The sequence below is a fragment of the Strigops habroptila genome, chromosome 14 (genome assembly GCF_004027225.2).
Source record: "Strigops habroptila isolate Jane chromosome 14, bStrHab1.2.pri, whole genome shotgun sequence".
NCBI classification, from domain to species: Eukaryota; Metazoa; Chordata; class Aves; order Psittaciformes; family Psittacidae; genus Strigops; species Strigops habroptila.
Genome location: NC_044290.2, coordinates 12,253,591 through 12,274,878, shown reverse-complemented (window position 1 = coordinate 12,274,878; position 21,288 = coordinate 12,253,591). Strand labels below are relative to the sequence as shown.

Below are 21,288 nucleotides of genomic sequence, written 5' to 3'. Positions count from 1 at the left end.
TTGCAGACAAGCCGCAGGCTGGCGGCTCCCAGCACCTGCAAGCGGTGGTGGGGAGAGGAAGGTCCGGCCAAGGCCAGGCTGAGAGACCCTGCTCACGGGGCGCACACTCACCATGCGTGTACCACAGTCCCTAAGACGCTGCGAGCAGGCGCAGGATGAGTGAGCCAGAAGGAAAAGGCTCATTAGGAGCCAACCGGAGAGGCAAGTGGAGGTGGTCAGGGAGCTGGATGCATCCCTTCTCAGAGCATTTGCATTTTCCTAGCCCAGCTCTGGAGAGCAGGGAGTTATCACAGCCTCAAGAGCCCCGCTGGACTAAAGGTGCATTGCGATTAGATGAAAGAGCCAGGAAAGAAGGGAAAGACAGGCAAGGAATGGAACCTTGAACAAAAGGATGGAGAAAATGGGCCCAGAAAGTGCCATGGGAGCCGTGGGGTGGGGATGGAGGGAATACATCAGTCCCAGCTCCCCGTCAGCCGGGCAGGCAGCCTATGGGGCACGAACCCCCTGGACTTCACAGCTCTACAGCTCTCCTGCAATTCTGTTTCCAGTTTTACAGTGAGGAACATCCCCCTCTACCTTTTCGTTCATGCCCCAATGCTCAGAGGCAGCACCGCGGCTGCGAGCACCAGGGATGCTTAACCACCACCTCCGGCAGCAGGAATGGGGCTGAGGCAGGGCTAGGGTGCTGCTCCCCTGGGAATCCCTGGGGCTAGGCATGGCGCCCACTGAGCCCAGAAATGCTCTGCAGGTGCACCTCTGCCATGGGCCATGATGACAGTCACCAGCATCAGTGGTCCTGCACCACCACAGCCAGCAGCACTGGTGGCCAGGGAAGGGGGTGCCCATTCCATCCCCACTGAGGAGCACCCCGGCACTGTGGGCAGGAAGCATGGCACCATGCAGTGAAGTGAAGCAGCGGTGACGGCCAAGCCACAGCAGACCCTGTCCCACATGATGGGCAGTGTGTACCGGGAGCCGGAGCAGCGCCAGGACCAGCGCAGGGATGCCAGGACCACGCTGCAGCCTGCTTCTCTGCACAAGTGCATTAAGTATTCTGCACAGCACTTTTGCTGTAAATCACTTCCTATTCAGGCTCACTGCTGAGGGTCTCTGAAGGTCGATTTTCCATGGTTATGACAACAAAAACTAAAATTGGGTCAAACCTGAAAGGTATTATCTTCCTCCAAGCTGCTAAATGCACAATAGTAATGAGGTTGGTTAAGCAATTCACCCACAGACTGCATTATTTGCTCTGAAGATGTATTAACCAGTTAAATGAGCATGATAAGGCAGCTCTGCTTATTTCTCCCACCAGCCACACAGAAGATCTGAGGTTCTGGGTCTCCGTATCCCGGCTAATAACCGGGACTGCAGCCACGCTGACAAAGGCGGTCGGCGCCACGCCGCCGGGGCCAGGCCCTGCCCGGCCTGACCGCAGGAGCACAAAGGCAACTTTAGAGACACCCAGCAGCTGAGAGCCATTTGGGAAAACAATTACACTTCCTCCCTCCCCTTTCTCTTTCTTCTTCTTAAACACTCTCCCCCACCTGACCTCCTGATGAAAGGGAACGGAGCCGCTGCCCACCGTGGCAGAGGCAGGTTTTAGCAGCAGCCCCGCTCCAGGATGGGATTTATCCCTGGCAAATGCATGTAGCTGACCCGGCAGCTCGGCATCTGCGCCTGCTGCTACCCATGTGTGGGACCAGGGGGCTAAAACCCACCCACCCATCCCACGGTGCTGCTCCTCACAGCCAGTACCCAATGGATGCTGGAAGCCCCTGCAGGAGCTCTCCATACCCACCACTGTGGATGAGGGGCAGGGGCTGTCCGGGGCACCCTCCTCAGAGCCTCCACTCCAACAGGGCCACGGTGCCCACGTGGGACACAAAGAGCATTTATTTTTGTGGGAATTCTGCTGTTTTCTCTAAAACAAACACCCATTAATGTAAATATAACTGATGTTATATTTACAAGCATGACCCTAAAATCCATGTGCAGCTGTATGTAATGGGGGAGAGGGAGGGAGGAAGAGAAAGAGGGAGGGATGAGAAATGCTTTAATTAATTCCTAAAATGAATGTGATGGAAGAACTCAAACTGCACAGAAAGCATCTGGTACTATGCAGGAAGGGACTGCCCAGGGCGCAGGGTCGTGCTCTGCCATGTCAAACCACCAGAGCCACCAGCTCCCATAGCAGCACCCCATAGCACCAGCCCACCAGTGGCTCGGTGCAGTTGCGCTCTCACGGGCCATGAGGTTGCACGAGGTGCACAACCCGCCAGTATGGGCAGCTCTTGGGGTAGGCGGCGGGTAGGAGGGCAGAGAACAAGGCACAGGAAAGCCGCGGTGTGTCTCTCCCGGTGATGCAGCTGGTGCTTTGCCAGGAGGAAGGAGCTGCATGGAGAAACGCCAGCACTTTCTAGCACAGAAGGATGAAGGTATCCTAAAGAGGGATCAGTGTCAACAGAAGCTCTGGGACCAGCACTATGACCCCCACCAGCCACCTCCATGTGACTGAAATACAGCTGCGAAACGGTACCTGGGGAAGGAAGGGGAGAAAGACCATGGAGCAGATCCGAGTAGCTCCAAGAAGGGAGAAAAAGGGCTGTTCATGAGGCTGTTGGGGGTCGACCAGAGAGGCAACAGCTGGTCTGTACAGCACAGTGGGACAGCAATGGTCCCCACCTGCACACGCCCCCCAGGCTCTCGAGGTGACACTCGGCCACCCAGGGGTGTATTCATCACACCCATCCCACTCTTCCTCTCCATAAGGATCTTAAACCCTGTCCCTCACCATTGGCCGCTCACTGGCCGTATTTTAGAGAAGCTGCCCCGTGATCAGCTCTGGAATGCCTGCAGGGCCGGGTGCCAGGGAGCAGGAATCCCTCATTCCGGCTCGAGGTGGACTCCTGACCCCCGGCTGCCCCATGGGCCGGCTGCCGCGCTCAGCCCTGGCAGCTCTGACCACACTCGCACTCCATCCTCCAGGCTGCAGTCCTGCTGCTCCCAGCCAGCGATGTCCTGAGGGATCATCCTTGATCCCGAACCTGGAGAGCAAGTACACAATATGGCTCCTCTTGGACCACCAGCGCTGCTCCTCCAGAGTTACAGCAGCTTTCTGGTTTCACCTACTCCCAACGCAGCTCGAGTCAACTGCACCGGCGAAACACGGGCACATCACCAGCACCGGTGCCACCTCTGCCATGGCGGTGGAAGGCCAGCCCGGCACGACATTCTGCTCTGGGGTGCACCAGCCCCTTGTTCCCTTACCTTGGCACGGTGTTCATGCTGCTGAGGCTCCTCAGCAGCGAAGGCTCTCGGATGGGCGGGCAGGACAGCAGCACCCCCAGGACCCACCCAAGCACCGGTGCTGGCACCGCGCCTCACCAGCCCTCCCGGCCACGACACGGACCTGCGGCTCCCGGCACTGCCTTTGGAACCGCTGCCGCAGCGCACGCATCCTCCCCCCTGCCCTTTCCAACGCCGCCGGCGATGGGAGTTAGAAATGCCAGGAGAAGCATTCCTCATTTTGAGAAGCTGGATCATAGGAAGACTGGCAACAGCCCAGAGCCCGGCGAGACAAGCCGCAGATTTATGACCAGCGTGGACGAAGAGACAGAAGAGCTTTAGTGAATCTGGTCAAGACCCCATGGGAAAGCGACAGTGAGAGATCCGAGTGACCGACAACTCCACCTCCCCTGGGGAAAACAAAAGAGACACAAGAAAGGAGCCCCTGGCAGCACCAGGGGAGGTGGCTGCCATGGGACAGGGTACGGGAATAGGACACACATGGGAGCAGGGACCAGGCAGATGCTGAGACAGCAAAGCATCGCTGCTGGAGCACCCCGCGCTGCCTGCGGCACTGATCCAGCCTCCCCCTCCTCCTCCTCCTCCTCCTCCTCCAGGGCTTCTTCCTCTCCTTCCCCTCTTTGTCATTCCTCTCAGCTCACGCCTCTTCCCTGCTCTCCTTCAGCTGCTGGCAGCAATAATCCAGGGCACTAACGCCCCGGCAGATCGCTCAGCACCGCTCCTCGCTGCTGCTGACCGGGGTTTTAATGCCTCCCCCGGCTGATGCCCACCTCCGCCGGCTACAGGAGGCTCTCCCAACATCCCTCCTCTGCTCATTGCACCTAATGAGGCCCTGGGCACACTGCGGGGAGCAGCAAGGAGCACCCAGCACCTCCGGGCTCAGCTCAAACCTGGGCCCTCAGAGTGATCCCCTCTTCAGAGAGCTGTGGCACCAGCAAGCACACCAAGGGCACAGATGCAGCAGAGCCGGGGGGGGCCGCAGGCTGCCGGCATGCCACATATTCCTCAGGGACAGGAAAGGGACAACTGCGGCTCAGTGTGGCCAGACGGATGCTTCTCAAAGCATCGCAGCACAGGGCTCTGCAGAGGCAGCACCCAGGGCTTCCCACACACCAGCACCAGCCAAGGGCTAAAGCTACCAGCAAGAGCAGCGTGGGATGGAGAGCAAGGATCTCCTCCCAGTACTGTGGCCAGGCATCATGGGATGGAGCTGCTGCTCAGGGGGACCTGGTGAAGTTCAGGAAGGAAAACACTGAGCCCTGTCCCCAGAGCAGAGCTGCCATGGCCGGCCGGGCAGGAGCGTGCTGCTGGGGCAGAGGGACGAGCCAGCGGTGTGCCCCGGCCACCCCTGCCACTGCAAGGCCACATCTGGATCCTGTGTCCAGCTTTGGGCCTCCCAGTGCAGACGGACTAATACACAGGAGTGAATCCAGCAGAAGGTCATGGTGATGTTCGGAGCATAGGAAAGAGATGCAGAGGGAAGGAGCTGCTCAGCTCAGAGAAGGGGAGGCTCAGGAGTATGGGGAGAGCAGAGCCAGGGCAAGCAGCGGGGAGGGCAGTGGAGCTCCATCTGCAATATCCTATTTCCCCACCAAAACTTGCCATCCACATCAGCAAAGAAATTTTAGAGGTAAGCAGCAGCTGTGTTCCAGGAACCACAAAGCAGAGGCAGCACTAACTGTCAGCAACCAGAGCCAGCCGGTGCCCTGCCAGCACCACCACCAGACCCTGCCTGGCACCATGGGACCCTGCCCAGCACCACCGGACCCTGCCCGGCCTCACCACAGCTCCATGCAGGGAGGAGAAGCAGCTGGGATAGGGTGTGCTGGAGTCACCCCCAGCCTCCAGCCCAGCTGACCTCTCGCCACCAGCACACCACTCACTGCCAGGCTGCAGGTCCCTGTGTCCCGTCCTTTAATTAACATTCCACATGTAAAGTTGGCATTGTAATTACTGCAACTGATTAACAGGCCGAAGGTAGCCCGTCTCCGAGGGAGCAGATTAGCAGAGGCTCTCTCGAGCTCCTGCCTCACCTCAGCACTGCCCGTGCATTCTAAGCAGGGGCCCAGTGCCCCACAGCAGTGATTAATCGTGATGCTGGATGAGGAGGACACGCAGTGGCTCCGGCCCCGCTGCTCTTCCCACGCTCCCAGTGGGAGCAGGATGGGACTAGGCTCCAGCGGCTGGGGGCCATCGGAGGGGAGGATGCTGGATGCCAGCAGCAATTCCCAGAGCCCCCTCTCCCTGCTGCTGGCACAACCCCTGCTCAGGCACCGGCACAGGGAAGTTGGACATGATTCCCGGGAAGCCAAGGACCCTGCGCATGGAGAGGACAGCACCAGCTCAGACCTACAGAGAGGAGAGAATACCCCCGAGAGCAGCTCTCTGGAGCAAGAGACAGTGGCATGATGGGCAGAAAACGATGCTGCCAGATCCCTGCCTGCTCCCATGTGTCACTTCCCCGGGGTCTGGCTTTAACATGGCCGGGGCAGGATGCTCAAGGCTCAGCCGAGCCAGGAGAGGCCCGCAGCCCCCACTTTCCCCACGGAACCTTCCCCTTAATGGGCTATTCCAAAAAATCAACTGGCCAGAATCAACTCCCCTCACCCTGGCTACTTGTCACTCCAGGATGCAAGTCACCAGCCTGCTCCCACTCTGCACAGCTGTGGGGCCAGGGCGTACCATGGGAGCAAGCCCATCGCCTTCATCCCACTGGGGTGCTCATAGAACAAGGCAGCAGGAAGGGAGCCCAGCCCTGCCCCACGGCAGCCCCCCAGCTCCCAGGTCCCTGCCCTTTCTAGTTGTAGAAACATATGAGAATGTCCTGTGTCGCAGCTGCCCCTTCCCAGCTCACCCAAGGCTTTGGGCGCCACACTCTGTTCCATGCTCAACCTGGGGTGTCCGAAGGGGAGCGTGGCCAAGGCAGCTCCAGTAATTAGAAGCAGATAAGGCTCTGAGCTGTAATTACCTCCCGTCCGCAGGCAGAGCGCGCGGTGGCACAGACTTTTCTTCCCTTCTTTTCCCCAAGACTGCAAAATAAATTATCCTGCAAAGTTAGCAGAGGCTGAGCTATGGAAACAATTAAACAAAAATTAAATCTAATTCATTTATACTCTGAGCACAAAGTGGATAATGTGGGGGTTTTCTTCTCTCTCCTCTCTTTGCCTTGGTGTTACAGAGGACTATTATGGGAAATTAATCACAGGGAAAAGCAATGAACGTGATCTATCACTCTTTAAAAGTGCACTGTAGTGATTATATAAAAATCTATTAGAGAGGCCAGGAAATAGCAGAGTGACACCGTTTAAAAGCAAAAAGGAGACAGGGCTGGTGGCAAAGGGATCGATTCTTCACAGACGGGTCCGTGGCAGAGGGAGCAGGAGGAGGTCAGGCCCTGGGGTGGCTGCTCCACCACGGACACAACCCAGGATTCACACCCAGACAAGCAGCGCTTCAGCCCCTTCTGCCTGCACAAGGTCGGCCATCCCCATGCAGCTGCAGCATTCCATCACATCCCACACCATGGTAGCTTGGGGGATCCCAGCACTGCCCCCACCTGAGGGGTCCCCAGGAGACTGACCCCCATCATTACCGATGGCAGCAGAGGCAGCCCCTTGCTGCACCAGCCCAGCACACACTCAGCTGTTTAATGGCTGCGATAAAACCTTCGTGGAGGCAGAAGCATCATCCTGCCTTCCACCATCAATCCTGCCAGGCAGCAGGGCCGGCCCCAGGCCAGCATGGTGCTTTAACGACACCATCAATCCAAGCTGGGCTGGGGGGTACACGGCCAGGCAGGGACCAACCCCAGAGCTGGGGTGAGGGGTCCGGGCTGGCCCCAGATCCAGGACACGGCATCACTCTGAGGGGCTTCAGATCCCTTGGTGTGTGATGGGCAATCCCGCACTGACCCGCAGCCTCCTGGGGCATCATCCCACAACCAACACTAACAACACTCCACCAGCTCTACATTAACACAGCAAAGGCCTTAATGGGAAATTAACAGAAGTTCCTCCTCCTCAGCAGGCGAATGGAAGCCCAACTCACCCCTCTCCCTCCAATGTGCCTTTTCAACGATTTGGGAAAAAAAGAGTAAAGAAAAAAACCCTTTGATCTCAGCAGCCCATTTGTTTAGTCCATGCTGGGATTTAATTGAGAAGGGACGTCCTTGAATAAATGCAGAGATGTCCTCGCTCCCCAGGAAGTCTGATGCAAGTTGTACAACCCACTGCGAGAGCTTCCCTGCTCATCCAGGGGTATTCTGGGACAACACAGCCCCAGGGCCGCGGCCACATGTCACCCGTGCAGCCCCTGCTCCGCTCATCACCGGCACGCCAGCGGCGAGCAGGCTGCGGCAGCACGGGGCCGGGCGAGGGAGGCACCAAGCTCCGGGGGACAGGGACCCCGCTCTGCCCCCAAACCCACCATGTATCACCAGTGTGAAGGCTGCAGCAGCCACCAGCGTGGTGGGATGGGAACAGGGGTGTGCTTGGCACTGGCAGAGGGGCTGCAGGTGGATGCAGCACCTGGAGAAGCCAAGTTACAGCACAACAGAAGGCGAGGGGCATCCTGTCCCCAGGAGCTGGCACTGGTACCCAGGGTGCCAGCACCGTCCCCCTGGCAAACGCCTTCCACGCTGCCAGGCTTGGCAAGAGAGGAGGAGCCGCAGCGGAGATCCCGCGGCATCGCCGGCCGCAGCAGGCAGCTTCCTGCTCATTTCCTGCCTGCGGCTGCCGGCCCAGGCACCCCGGTCCCAGACCTCTCCTGCCAGGTCCCTCTTGGCAAGGGGCAAATGCATCCCTATTGCCCAGCTCAGCTTCTAGCAGCCGCAGAGCCTCAAGCCAAGGAATAGAACTGGCCCTGGGGATCTGCACACCTCCAAAGAGAGTGGCAGCGAAGGCAGGAGGGAGTCCCTCAGCTGTGGCACTGCACCCACAGATTTGAGTCTTCTCTGCTGCCCCTGCCCAGCACAGCCAATACCCAGTGCTGATCAGCCAGCGTCATCCTCATCCTCCTCTGCCCTGAGCCTCTGATAGAGAAACTCCCCGAGGCTGCGCTCGGGGAAGCTGAGCTAGAGGCAGGAGGGGGCTGGAGGACACTAAACCCATGTCCGGGGCTGGCTGCAGCCCACCTGCTACCACCTCAGCTCCGAGAAGCTGCAAGTGCAAAGCTGCAGCCGTGGGCTGGGATGTGTTCCCCTTTCCCAGGGGGCTGCTGCCCTCTTGGGAACAGGGAGCAGGACCAGGAGTGTCCTTGGTCCCGGCTAATAGAAGTGATTTTACCCTGGAAGGGAATTAATGTCGATAAAGGTGAGCACTGAGAGCTACAGGAGAGGACACCAGGAATTCCCAGCTCATTAAAGCATTGGCATCTTTCAGCCCACGGTGACAGCAGCTCCTTTTCTCCTCATCCATTAAAGTCCATGTCCTCCCGCTCCCCGGGAGACCTGCACTCAGCTCTGCAGCCATCCCACCGGCCCATCACCAGTGCAGCCAAGCCCCACCACCGGCACATACCGGTGCAGAGCCGCGGTGTGCCGTGAGCAGGGATGCAGCTGTGCCGGGAGAGCGCAGGGGGCTCTCAGCCCCGGCCTGCGCTGGCTGAGCTGCGGCTAAAGGCGAGTTGATTAAAGCAATTAGGATTTTAAATAGTAACAGCAGAGTGGCTCATCAGCCTGGAGAGGCAGTCAACTGACGAGTCTGAGCATCCTATTTAGGGATCTCAGTTGGCTAAGGATCCGGAGCCAGGCCCCAACGCTCCCTTCCCATGAGAGGAGCTGCCTGGTGCAGGGGTGTCCCAGGGACCCCGCAGCATCACACAGAGCAGGCTGGGGGGTGCCAATGGGAACAGCCCCATGTGTGCAGCCAGCTCCATCCCCTGCCCTGTGGCCACCCCGGGGACACCCAGCACTGCATCAGCAGCGGTGCCAAGGAGCACCCGGCTGCCCACTCCTCCCTTTCCTTAAGCTTGTTGTTTATTCTCTCTAACAATAAAAGCTCTGGGAAGGAACGTGGAAGGAATTCAGCAGCACTCCTTGGGAGCATCACTGCACACCAGAAACCAAAAAGTACCTTTCGCAACAGATAAAGCACAGCACAATTTGTCTGCTTGGACTTGGAGTCTGATACGCCAGAGATTTAAGGCAGCCTGGTGGGAAATCCGCCTGTTTTGGTGTATATGAATCTCCAATCACAAAGGAATCAGACACAAATACAGATGCAGGGACAGCATAAACAGCTGGGAAATGCTCTGCACCCTTCTGCTCTCTGATTTCCTACACTTGCATTTGTTCCTCACTGTTGCTTGCTGACCCTGGGGTGCAGGCGGGTACAGCGCCTGGGGATGCAGCCCCCAGGGACAGTGGGAATGCCTGCAAGGAGCTTCCCAGTCCCAATCCAATCGGTCCTGCAGCCTGGTACTGGGCTGCTGCTCCAGAACCCCCATCCCTGCTCTTGTGGCTGCATCCCAGCAGGATGGCATCGCTGCAGAGCAGCTCAGCACCGCCGGGGCTCCCTGGTCCTGGGGACACGTGGCTGCACAGACACTGTACTGGGTGTCAGAGCAAGCAGGGCAGAAAGCCGTGGCCTTGGAGAAGGGCAGGCAGAGAAGCACCGACACAGGGCTGGACTCACTCACTCTCAGATGGGGGAAAAAGGGAGAAAAGGGCAGGAGCAGGGAGGGCAGGAGCTGCAGCCTGAGCACAAGCCACTTGTCAACTTTCCTGCAAGCTCCGAGATGCTGTAGGAGGGTACTGGCACAGGCATATTACATTTATTTATAGGCATTTCTGTGGCACTCAATTAAACGCTGTGGTGGAGATATTGCAGTGTGAAGAGTATTTAGAGCCGTTTAACACCTCTTAGTCGGCAAAAGCCCATCTGATTCCTGCAGTGAGTTAGGAAAGTGCACATAGCAAGGGCAAGAGCAAGGAGGACTGCCCTCTCTCAACTCCATCTCTGCTTGTGAAGAGATGGGATCACTGCACTTGTGGTAGCGCATCCATGAGCCTCACGTGATGCTCCACTGCTTCTAGGCCAGCAGGAGAGGGACCAGTGTCACACAGCAAGACGCATGGACACACAGACACACCTCAGCACGGCCCAGCACCAGCAGAGCTGCCTCTCTGTGCTGTGCTTTGGGGTACAGGACAGCTCCTGCCCATTGTGCTCCCCAGGGGCTCCCCATACCCCATTAAAGGATGGGACCTCCCCACAGAAGGACACAGAAACTCCTCATGCTCGGGAATGGCTCCTTCACAGCCTCCCCTGGGTTTCTTTAACCGCCCTGCAGAACCTCACCACAACTCATCATGATGGCGAAGGGCTGAGCCAGTAAATCTCCATGTCTCAGGAAAGCCACTGGGGTAGAGAGTTCAAAGGGAAGGCTGACAAGTGCACGCCAAGGTTAGCTCTAATTGCACCGCGGCAAATTCACCAGTGGCTCTTTGGCCCCTGCTCACTCGCTGCCTCTCCTGTTCTCTAGCGCTGTCCCTGCTCGTCCCCCAGCCGAGCAGCTCTGGAGCGCAGGGAAAGGCGTGAGCCCGGCCAGGGGCACCGGCAGCCTCGGCCCCACCGCTGCTTGCCAGCGACAAGCTCAGCTCTCCCCATGGAAGCAAGCACGGCTGGAACACAGCGCAGGGAGATAACCCAGCCCCGGCCATGCCAGAAAAGCCCCTGGAGCCACTGCTGCTGGTACCCCTATATTGAAGCTGGTTCCCGCAGGCTCTGCCATGCCATCCCCACAGCACCAGGAACCCCAAACTCACCAGAACCCAGCAGCAGTGATTTTGGTCCACCTGAGCATGTACAGGAGCCCACAGAATCCCAGAGTGGTCTGGATTGGAAAGGACCTCAAAGCTCACCCAGTTCCAACCCCCTGCCACAGGCAGGGACACCTTCCACCAGAGCAGGTTGGACCCCCTGTGTCCAACCTGGCCTTGAACACTGCCAGGGATGGGGCAGCCACAGCTTCTCTGGGCACCCTGTGCCAGCGCCTCAGCACCCTCACAGGGAAGAGCTTCTGCCTCAGAGCTCATCTCAGTCTCCCCTCTGGCACGTTAAAGCCATTCCCCTTGTCCTATCACTGCAAGATGCCCTTGTCCAAAGCCCCTCTCCAGGTTTCCTGGAGCCCCTTTAGGCACTGGAGCTGCTGTAAGGTCTCCCCTTCAGGAGCCTTCTCTTCTCCAGGCTGCCCCAGCCCAGCTCTCTCAGCCTGGCTCCAGAGCAGAGCTGCTCCAGCCCTCGCAGCAGCTCCGTGGCCTCCTCTGGACTTGCTTCAACAGCTCTATGCCCCTCTTGCGTTGACACCCCCAGAGCTCGACACACGACGGCAGGGGGTATCTCACCAGAGCAGAACAGACCCCACCACAGCCACCCAGCGCCTGCACAGGACGTGTCCTCCCCTCTGCTCAGTAACGGTCCCGCAGAGCCGCAGCCAGCGGAGCCGGTGAGCAGCATCCACCGGCCGGGGCTGCCGGCACGGGGTGGCCGGGGCTCGCCCCACCAGCTGCTCCCGCACGCCCGGGCTCGTGTCGCTTGCAAATGGATGCAATTAAGTTGATACTGCAGCTGGACCGTAATTGCTGTTTCCTTAGCTTGGCAACACGACCCCGGAACCCCCCATTATACTAATCACTGTCAAACGAACACAATCGCAGAGCGCATAAAAACCTGGTGTAGTTCATGGTGAAATATAACACCGCAGAAGGCTGCACCGTGCCATAAATCTGCTCAGCACTTAACACTGCCTGCTAAATGGCCCCGCTTAATTATAGCTCTATAAACATGACTTTATAGCAATATCAATACAGTCAAAATCAATCCCGCTGATGGACAAATGGACAGACTCACGTCCTGCTGACCCTGGCGCGGGGCACCACTGCTCCCCACGGCACAGACGAGCTGGGCTCCACGATCCCACGGCTCAGCAGTGATCCCTGTGGATGTGCCGCTCTCAGGCACCTTGATCCCACTCCCTGTGCCTGTCCCAGGCACACCAGGACCCAGCCACTCTCTGCCGGACGCGGTTTCCAACCTACCTTCGCCCAGCGCTGCTGCCGAGCCGCAGACAAGACATTAGCATTACAACCCACACTGATCTTTGTCAATTATGCTCCAGTATTTGAGCTCTAACCAGCTTTAAATTGAATCAGGACGAAATCATCAGTATAAAAAGAGCCCGCACCAGCCCTTCAATTCCAGCACTGGGAAAAAAAAAGTTATACATCTCATAATGGCCTTCTACCCCATAATGAACAGGAAAAATAAATTAGATTCCCAGCTAAGGGTATATTTATACAATTTCATTATGTGCCCATGAGCAAGTCTGGTTTTCACCAAGATAAAAATGAGCTCTCAGCAATGCTCGTACTAAATAAATGGAGTGAGTTAACAGCTTAACAAGGAGCGCGATAGCGGGTTGAGGAACAATGTCAAAAATGGAAAATAAAAATAAATAACAAAATTTAAACGCTTGTGTTTCCTGGACCGTGTTAGTGCTGCCGGGTTGGATCCATACACTGACTGCATCTGGCAGTGCCCGTGGGCCAGGGTGATGGAGTTTGGGACCACGGGCACATCCCAGGGCTAGGAGCACACAGCATCCTGCCCCGCTTGGAGCAACACCGGGGAGATGCCTTCGTTCCCTGGCTGTTCAATGTACAAGTGACCTGCGTGAGCCAAACCCGAAACACCAGGTCCCCTCCTTGCTGGTTGCCAGTGGGTCCCACTCGCTCCCTCGTTGCCACGCTGTCCCTATGGATGCCAGGGCCACGTGTGCTGCTGCCTGCAGGAGCAGTGAGGATCTTTGTGGCATCTTTGGGGCTGGAAAGGGATATTTGCAGCCTGGAAGTTGGTCTCAGGCTCTGAAACGCTCAAGCCAAGCACAGCTCATCTCCCGGTGCTGCCCAGTGTGAGAAGGATGGTGGTGGCACCAGCTGGGCCCTGGCACGCTGCTCCCGTGCTCGCCATGGGGAAGGGGCACTAAGGAAGCCAAGGGCTCACCAGGAGCTCGGCTCCATGGCAGGTTTGCAGGCGGTGCTGCACAGCTTGTCACAGGGATGAAGGAGTCCCGGCCCCATCGCCCAGCACATCCAAGCCCCTCTCCTCCAGCACTGCCACAAGCCTGTGGCCTCTTCCTGTGAATATCACCAAACCCAGAGGGAAATTCCCAATTCCTTCTTCCCAGCAGAGCCTGTTTAATCAACCTCCTGTTATCCAGCTCAGCCATGAGCCAGGCCCCATGCTCGCTCCTCCTGCTCCTCTTCCAGCCTTTCTGCTCGTGCCCCCCCCATGAACCTCTCTCACACACAGCCAGGAGGGAACCCGGCCAAGCCACCCGCGCGCTTGGACAGAGCAGTTTGGAGGAGCTTGGAGAAGCTTCTCGCCCTTTGCAAGGTTATCTGCTCCTGAGAAGGCTCCTCCATCCCACCTTCTGCCGCTACTGAAAAGAGCGTGTCAGCTCGTCCCGGACCACACATCCATCTGGGCTCAGCATCGTGTGTCTTCTCCAGCACAGTCAGGCTGATCCTAAATCCATAACCCACACTTGAATAGCTCATCCATTTAATGGCAGATAGCTGCCAGCAGGCAAATCTGTCCTCTCAGCAGCAGCAAACCCAGAGCTAAGCAGTTGCCTTCTTTTTCCTTTTTCTTTTTTTTTCCTTTTTAAATCAATTGTGAGGCCACATGGTCCATTGGAGTGATCTGGAGACCAGGAGCCATCTCCAAGACGGAGCTGGCTGCCTTGGCTGCCTATCACAGCTCTCCTGCCACAAGGTGACATTTCCCCCTCCATCCTCCCTACCCCAGGGAGCCAGGAGGATTAATAGTTCAACAGGGCTTTGGAAATATGTGTGCTGAGAGTTATGAGCCTGATTCATAACAAGAGTTCCCTCCCCTGCTACAGAGATTAATCGCCAGTGTAAATGCAAACACCATTTGGGCTCAAGTGCCCCAAAACGCAGCAGAGCAGAGCACAGTGCTGCCCGCACCCATGGATGTGCCTTTACCTCAAGTAATATGGCAGAATAAATCTATCGTGGAAGGAATCAGTGCAAAGCAACCGAGTGCTGCCTGCCCGCGCTCCCTCTTATCTGGAAGGAATACTGAGCAGCCCTGAAGGAAGCTCTGCTCCAGCCCTGCAGACCAGAGACATACAGGCTGGTTCACAGCCAATTTATCTTTAAACACCTTAATAAAAGCAGCGAGAGCCCCCAAATCCCCTCCAGAGGAGCCATCCCCATCCCCACAGTGGGGCAGCTCCTGGGGCAGATGCTGCTGTGGCCACTCACCTGCCCAACATTAAACACCTAAACCCATCCCTGCGCACCCTGCCTGCCCTGACATGTTCCCGGCTGCTCTGTCCCAGTGGAGCCGAGCTCTCACCAGTGAAACCAGTGCTCCCAACACTGTGCTCGCCCAAGGATGGGATGGAAATCTGCGGCAAGGACCCCACAACGTGCCATTGTGGCTGCTCCTCAACTACTTCCTTGTGTCCCTACAATATAAATGATAGCCAGATCACTTTTAACACACGATTTTAACCAGCTCCAACCAGAGCAGTGTCCCAGGTTGTTTGGATCCTTTACACCTCTCCCAAAGGATCAGCAAATCATTTTTTACTCTTTTGACTCAAGAGAAGAGGATCTCGGCTCAACAGTAATTAGAGTGAAATGCAGCCTTTAAGCAGTCAAAGCTTAGGTTACCACTGAGATGTAAGAATGATCTAATCAGGCACCGGGCTCAGATAGCCAAAAAAATACATCCTTAAGGAGATGGTAACAGTTCGGATCTGCCCTGAGCTGAGCCGCCTGCCCTGCCCTGTCTGTGACGCTGGGCCTGGGTGTGGGAAGGGGAGTGATGGAGCTCACACAGGCAGATGTTGGGGGGACTCTTTGCCACCCCTGCAGCTCCCCAGCGGGGCCACAGGTCCCACCACAACACTGGTTCCAGAAGGGAGAACAACTTTGCATTCCCTGCCCGCCCTCGCTCTGCCCCCCAGTCCTCCTGCTGCCCCCTCTGCCCACTGGACCTGCTCCTTGCCGCCAGCCAAGGAGGATGCAAGTTCAGTGGGGTTGCATGCTACCGATTAGATTGCATCTGTCTGGGTATAAATAATTTACTGCTTGATGGTCAGAGTGAATTTAATTAGTTCTTGTTCTCCTGATAGAATCAGCCCACCGCTGCTAAAGCATTTCACTCCGAATTAGCCTGAAAAGGACTAACAAGGCAGTGCTAATTTTACACACATGCCATCCCCCACAGTCTCTGCAAATACAGCTCCGTGGTGCAGCCAGCGCTGGAGCAGGACGGCGCGAGGAGCAGCCGGGGGTGAGGGCAGGGAGGAGGACAGCGAGTGGGCAGCGACAGGCACCAGCTCCCAACCACCCCCCTTCTCCTTTAAGTCTGCCCCTACTGCTGGCCTCCAGGTACCTGGGTAGGGGGCAAGGGGACAGGGACCCTGTGAGGGGCAGACCTGCTGCCCTCATGTCCCCTCCTGCCCAGGAAGAGTCTCCCCAACACACAGCACCCACCTCACCCCCTCTACAGCACCCAGGGTCAAGCCTGACCGCTTGCTGTGAGAGGACCACAGGCTGCCACCGCCTTGGAGAAACACCAACACACACCAGTGCTCCCCAGAGACACACACCCGTTCACCTGGAAGGGAGAGAAGTGGAGGGAACAGCACCGGAGGCCAGAGGAGATGGGCACGGAGCCCTGTGGCTATACCCCAACAGACAGCTCTGCCGCCACCCCGTCCATGCTCAGCATCCCAACCAAGTGCAGGCTGCACATCACCCTCGGCCAGGGCAGAACGGGGCTGGCCTGATGGGTTTAGGTGCAACCCAAGGAATGGAGGCAGCAGACCCCGGAATCACACTGCTCCAGGCTGTGAGCAGAGACATCGCTCCCCAAAACCCGCTGCAGCAGGACAGGGCTGGCAGGGAGGACACAGAGGCAGTGTCAGCTGATGTGAGGTGTCCATGGGCAGCAGGGCAGGGGCAGGGCTGAGCTCCCGCAGCCGCATCACTGCATGTTTCCCTTTGCTCTGTAATTACAGCCTGGGTTCTCCTCTAAGGCCGGCGCCTCATGACCGCAATGCTTTACTGGTCCTGCCTCCCTGCTCTGACCTACCCTGTCCCCACCACGATTTATGCTCCACATTAGCAGTCTACCAGAGCTGCTTCCCGTGTCACCAGGGCGAGGTGGCACTGCAGCCACTGAGCATGCCGGGAACCCCCAATCCCACCGAGCACAAACCCCTTCACAGACACAAACCCAGGGCATTTCTGCCCAAAAGTGAAACTTGGGGACATGAGGCCAGTGGGAAAAGGCTGAGCAAGCACTTCCAGCAGCAGGGATGCTCTGGGCTGTGCCGGAGGGAACCTGCTTGAGGGAACTATACAGGACACACCATGCTGCTGCTGATTTCTACCTGGAGCAGAGGGGCATATCCACCATGAAAGCACCCCCCAGCAGCTCAACTGCCACATTCCCCACCACAACAGCCACACTTCAGCATGGTGAGCTAACAGGCTCATTTTCTCCACTCAGCTTCTAATGGCAGGGCTCTGGCTCTAAGCCTCTAATCCAACAGCATCTCACTCAATAAATCACCCAGTGAAAGCAAAGCACCGGCAGCTGCCAGGAGCCTGCGGGCAGAGCCCACCACCAGAGCTCAGCACCTCTTCCTTCGACCTGACCAACGGGTGATGGGCCACCAGCACCACAGATGGGGACTGTGGCAGCACCACGCAGCGCAGGCAGAGCCAGGGTCCGGAGGTATTTCCCTCTGCCAGAAGAGCCTGTATGATCCTGCCCTCTCCTATTTACATGTAAGCTGTGCTGACACCTCTTCATCACTGTGCCAGAGTCTTCCTCAGAAGCCATGCATCTCAAGCAGGACAGCACCATAAATATTGCATAGGAGGTGTTTCTAATCCAGTTATGGGTTCAGCCTCTCACGCTCTTCCATCAGGGAGCCTTGGATTGAAATTGAAGTGTATTAGTATAATTTTATCAGGTTTTATTAAGCCTGGGGTCTCGCATTTTTGATATATAGTTTTAATTAAGTTTTAAGTCAAAGAATGCGGTGGCTCATATTTTATCCTGCCATGTCACATCAGAGGGAGGCAGTTCATCAGCACATACAAAAACTTCCCATCACCAGTGATGGACGTCCATGAACTTTGCCTGCAGAGACCATCTTCCCTCCACCTCCCACAGCCCAACTGACCCCTCAGCCTGCACCCTCCCTCCATCACCAGCGCTCCTGCAGGAACACGCATGAGCAGGGAGGCAGGGAAAAGCCTCAGGACAAAGACAGGAGCAGGGAAGGTGGCCCGGAGGCAGCTGGCACCGGGGGCTGCTCCTGGCCGGGCTCAGCCACAGCAGCTGCTGCTGCCAGCGGGACAACGGGCACGGGACCAAGAGCAGGTACTGGGAACGCTGGGAGAGGCACCGCCTGCCTGTGCTGCAAGGGACGGAGCCAAGGGCAATGCTCTGGCTGAACCCATCACCCAGACCCCCCGCTGCTCCCGCTTCCCCTCCAGCAGCAGATGGGCAAACCCAGTGTGCCCATGGCGCATCCCAGCAGCGAGCCTGTGCAGCACAGGGACAAGGAGAGGGGAGCTGGGGGGCTGAGGGGAGTGATGGCCAGGAACAGCTCCAGGGATGGGTGCTCATCTCTGAGCCAAACCTCCCCGATCTACAGCTCCTCAGGGCTCTGCCAGCCAAGGGGACCCAGCCTTGCAGCGCAGCCACGGACTAAAGGGCCCCATCTCAAACCATGCAGTGTCACATGATGTTTGCTCCTGCCACAGGCACGCTGCCTCCTTGGTGTGCACATGCCAGCCAGCCCTGCCCGGGAAATCAGGAACCAGGAATTTCCCCACAGATCAGCGCCATGCCAGCCACACAAGCACAGAAACAGACCCGCTCCTTCCAGGAGAGCCCCTTCCCAAAGGGTTCGACAGCTTGGCCCTTCCCAAGCATCCATACATCAGCCTGGGGAAAGCTCAACCGTGTGCCCAGCCTCCAGCACCAGAACGAGCGGTCACCTCTCCCCTGAAGCAAACGCAAGGCTCTGGGCTGAGCCACGCACTGGAGCCATCAGCCAAGCCTGGATGGTTCCCTCTGACGTGGGAAAAGGGAATCCTCAGGACTGCCCTGAGCTCACAGTGGGCACTCAGTGAGTGCAACACCCCTGGGGCCAGTACAACCCCTGGCACATGCCAGCCCAGCACATGGGTGCTGCCTGGGCTCGCAGGAGCATCATCATCAGCCAGGAGCACTCCTCTCCTCTAGAAAGAGCTGCTTGCGGCCGCGAGGCCTGTGCGGCTCTGCCAGCGAGGGCACAGATGGTATCACAGCTTGCACTGCGCTGCCTCACCCTCCACAGTCCCCCGGCCAAGCTCAGGTCTCCAGAGACCTGACCCAGAGCATCTCCGTGTCCTCCAGCAGCACCAGTGCGGGCAGTAGAGCCGGGGGACGGGAGCTCCGGGGACACACCCCACACACATGTGCCAAGCTTCCCCTCAGCTGGGGCAGAGCGCTCGGACCACCTCTGAGAATGGAAACAGCAACAGACCAGAAACTTTCCAGGTCCTGGAGCTTCTCTCATGCAAGCAGCGGAGGAGCCGAGCATGGACCCGTCTCTCCAAGTTGAGGCACTTAAAAATTTATCATTGAACTTACAGAAATGAACTCAATTAAAAACCATTTTAATGGAATTACATTAAAGAAAATAACCCTCATATTTCCCAGCTGAGGTTCCCGTCTGTACAAGCAGCAGAAACCTCCAAGAGTGGCACTGCCAGCACTGGGGCACCAGCAACCCGTGCCACAGGGAAGGACCAACAGAATGGCACAGCCGCGTAACAGAGCAACAGAGCCCATGGAACCCCAGTGCCAGGAAGGGGAGGAAGGACCATGGGAGCTCTCGGCCCTCAAGCAGAACCCTCTCCCCTGCTCCAGCATCCCACTGCCTCCCTGGATAACCATGTCTCACCCTGGGGAAGAACCAAGGGGTGCTCATGGCCACCCCAGCACCATGTGGCTACGACACCATCAGCAACCACAGCGAATTCTTTCCAAAGAGGAGGGAGGGAATCCCAGGATGAGCAGGAATGGTTCTGCTCATCAGCTGCAAGACTGATAGACTTGGGGGGTGGGGAGCGTATTTTGCATTTCCTTCCTTCTCCTTTGCAAAGAAACAGAGATTTGGGGTTGGATTTGAATTTCATCCAGAAAAAAAGAATCTTCTTTGGAAAGAAAGCAGTGGGATCCTTAACTCTCTCTGTCCACATATTCCCATTAAAATGGGATTTGAGACAAAGAAAGATGAGGCCTTTCCATGCCCCAATGGAATGGGGACCCTGACTGCAGTGGAGATGCACCTGCTGAACAAGGGGGGTTCAGGGCAACAAGCAGCAAATGCACCACAGTGGTGGCAGATGGGGCACATCCCAGAGGAACTGCCCAAGTCCATAAACCCATCCCATAGCTCCAACCACAGCTGCCACAAGGCAGAACCACTGAATCATGGAATGGTTTGGGTTGAAGGGTCCTTAAACCTCATCCAGTTCCAACCCCCTGCCATGGGCAGGGACACCTTCCACTAGAGCAGGTTGCTCCAAGCCCTGTCCAGCCTGGCCTTGAACACTGCCAGCGATAGGGCAGCCACAAGAAGGTGCCAACAGAGCCACATCTAGGCTGGAGAAGGATTCCCAGCAGCCTGGGGTGCAGCCTGCTCACCCTGCAGCAGACGCATCACCTCCCCGCAGCGATGCAGCAGCCAGGCCCAGCACGGCTGCAGCAGCACCCATGCAGCACCGCAGCTGCCTGCCCCGCATCCCCTCGCACACAGCAGTGCAGCGGGAGGCCGCGGGCTCCTGTGCTGAGGCTGCAGATGAATTTAAACTGGGCAACAAGAGAGCAGGGGAGCGAGCAGGGAGCGAGCGCTGCGTGTCGTTTCACCGCGTGTATTTATATCCTTCACCGACGCAGCATCCCTTTGTAAAGCCACAGAGCGCCGAGAGTCGGGGCTGTCAGTTCAGCGGCATGTTACAAGTGTTTGATATGGAGATTTTGGCAGTGGGAATGGATGTACCTCGCTGAGAGGTTTATGTAAAATGACAGCTCCTGGAAAATGAAGCACTCAAATATATAAAGAAAAAAAAGTACAAACAAAAGGGAAGAAGAGAGGCCTTGTGCAGAGCTCAGAGCTCTCCGCCCTGCGAGCATCTCCCTACCACAGCGTGCAGGCAGCAATGCAGGCAGTGTGCAGGCAGCAGTGCACCAGCTCCACTCGGCTGGTTCCCTTCGCACCCGCACTCCCTCGCCTCCAAGTGCTGCCCCATTCCCATTTCCATTCCATCACTCCTCCTCTCCCCTGTTTACGGGACTGAGCCTTTTCTTGCTGCCTGAGCGTAGGCGCACACGGGTGGAGGATGCCTGGAGAGCGCTGCTGGAGCAGACCAGGAGATGCTCCACAGCTCCTGCGCTGCAGGGTTGGGAAGGGGGGGGTGCTGCGCATGCAGAGTGAGGCAGCAGCTGGTCCGTCCCCCCCACACACCATGCTGTACCAGGGGATGGAATCATAGAATCTTTTCACTCAAGCAGGTCCACTGGACACCGAGCTCTGGTCAAAGAGCAACTCCAACACCCATCCAGGAGCCTCTGCAGTGAACACCACTGGAGGCACCACAGGAGGAACAGATGGGATCCCATCCCAGGCAGGTCCAGACCCAAGTTTCCTGGGGAGCAGGGGGTTTGCTCCCCCACTGAATCCCACCACATCTTCCCCAGCATGACCTGCTGCAGCTGCTCACTCCTTTGGCTTTACACCCTCCTCCACCACCTCTGCCTGCCTGGTGGGATGCGCGCCCATGGCCAGGGTGGAAGCAATTCCTACTGCAGCTATAACGATCCATAAAGAAGCTGACTTGTTTCTTACCTCCCTGAAATGAAGGATGGTGAT

General features: G+C 57.4%; 1 protein-coding gene across 20 annotated transcripts in view; it reads right to left on the bottom strand.

Annotated features, from left to right (window-relative positions):
• Nucleotides 1–21,288, bottom strand: part of RBFOX3 (RNA binding fox-1 homolog 3) — a 140,687-nt gene that overhangs the window by 78,295 nt on the left and 41,104 nt on the right. The gene's annotated exons all lie outside the window — the stretch shown is intronic.